This window comes from Bison bison, unplaced genomic scaffold (assembly GCF_000754665.1).
Source record: "Bison bison bison isolate TAMUID 2011002044 unplaced genomic scaffold, Bison_UMD1.0 scf7180017864061, whole genome shotgun sequence".
NCBI classification, from domain to species: domain Eukaryota; kingdom Metazoa; phylum Chordata; class Mammalia; order Artiodactyla; family Bovidae; genus Bison; species Bison bison.
This window is the reverse complement of record NW_011494633.1, coordinates 3,761,016-3,762,819: the sequence shown is the minus strand read 5'-3', so window position 1 is coordinate 3,762,819 and position 1,804 is coordinate 3,761,016. Positions and strand designations below refer to the sequence as shown.

Genomic DNA, 1,804 nt, shown 5'->3' with positions numbered 1-1,804 from the left:
TGCCCCCCCCCCCCATCTAACCCCCCCTCTGCCTGGAACTCCCGCCTCAGGCTGCCCTGCTGACAAGAACCTTTTGTCCCTCTCTGTCGCTCTGGAGCACTAAGCTCCTGGTGCTGCCTGGGGATGGGGGGCTCAGCTGGAGGAGGGGCTTCTGCGACGTTGATCCTCACTCAGCTCCCTGCTCACTAGCTTGCCTCTGCCCAGGGCTTTCTTGCCAGAGTGCCTGGAAATAAGGAGACGGCAGTGGGTACGGACTCATCCTCCTTTCAAACTCCCATCCCAGGCCCAACGTCCCATTCCAAAGGACTCAGAGCAGTCTGAGCTATCTAAACCCTAGGGAGTTACAAGGCAGAGGAGAAATAGGACCTCTTAATCTGTTTTCTGGTTCCTCGGGAGGCCAAGCCTGCGCTCACAAACACAGTCATCCTGTTCCCAGCACTAAAGGTTTCACTCCCTGTCTCCCACCTTAGCTCCACGTTCCCAGGCTCCTGGTTCACTCCCCACAACCCGACCTCTCCGAGAAAACAACAGTTTCTCCTCTCACTCCTGCGCCTCTCCTATGGGCCTTCTGTCATAGGGAGGGGAGTCTGGGATGCACAAACAAGAAACAGTTAAGATAGGAGAGGTTCAGAGTGTTCCCCAGGCTCCGGGGGTGGGGTGAGGGACAGAATACACCCTCAAATCCCCTCTCTACGTCCCTTCTCCAGACTCACATGAAACACCAAGCAATGCAGCAAAGAAAGTGCCAGGTTAGAAAGGAGATCCCGAAGAAGGGTGCCGCCAGCCCAGGCTCCTCCCGCCCTCACCGACTGAATAGGTGGTTGGTGTGGAAGTGGGCTGTCTGGAGGATACTGGTGGGAGGACTTATAACCTGTCCCCCAGACCCTCTTCTGTGACCCAGCACTCTCTCCTCTTTCTGGGGCTCAGACAAGAGGACCCCGGGGCCAGGGCCTTTGTTAAACGGAAGAGCGATGGTGCCAGCATTGGGCAGATCTGGCAGCTGCAGGGAAATGAACTACCGATGGTGTCTGAAGACCAAGGCCCACGCAGGGTGGGCGGGGCCCATGCGGAGTTCAAGGGTTCTCTGCTATTAACTTGGGAATTGAGGGACGCTTGGAGGTCAGTTCAGAGGGTGAGAACCACCTCGGAGTCACGAAGGGGCAGGGCTTGGGCAGGTGAGGGATGAGGGACTTCAAGGATTCAGGGAGCAGCCAGCCCAAGGCGGGCTCTAAGTAGTTCAGATTTAGAACGGCAGTTCCACCACCTCCCTCACCCCTGGCACAAACGCCCAAGGTCAACACACTTGAGCTAGGGGGTCAGAAAAGGAAAAATCTGTGATACAGTCCAACTTGCTTTCTCTCCACTACCTCTGTTCCCCCACAGTCTGCCATTGCCCCCTACCCCGGCCCCCTAGACTGGTTTGTAACCACCAATTCCGGTCTTGGAGTAAGACCCTATGGCTCACCCCTGGGCGCTCTGGCTGTGACTGGCCACTACTACATGGTTTGTATCCTGCGCCCCTCCTTTTCGGGGCCTGGGAGGAAGCCCTCTGCCTCTTTTCGGCTCCCCTGCATTCCCACTGAGGGCCACGGACTTGTTTTCCCGCTTTCTTTGGAGAGGACTTCTCTGAGGCAGGGGCACATCCCCAGGCCAGGGATGGGGTTAGTGGGGGGGCGGGGGTGGCTGCGGGTGCGGAGCCGGGAGGGCAGGTGTCTCCGCAGTGAGGCGGGCGGGAGGGGGCCAGGCAGCTGCAGTGTGCCGCAGTGTGTGAGCGTGCGCGCTGAGCCCGGCGCCGGCTCCGCCC

At 59.0% G+C, this 1,804-nt stretch overlaps 1 protein-coding gene across 1 annotated transcript in view; it reads right to left on the bottom strand.

Annotated features, from left to right (window-relative positions):
• The window catches only part of MAP1A (microtubule-associated protein 1A), a 21,352-nt gene that overhangs the window by 11,792 nt on the left and 7,756 nt on the right, over positions 1-1,804 (bottom strand). The gene's annotated exons all lie outside the window — the stretch shown is intronic.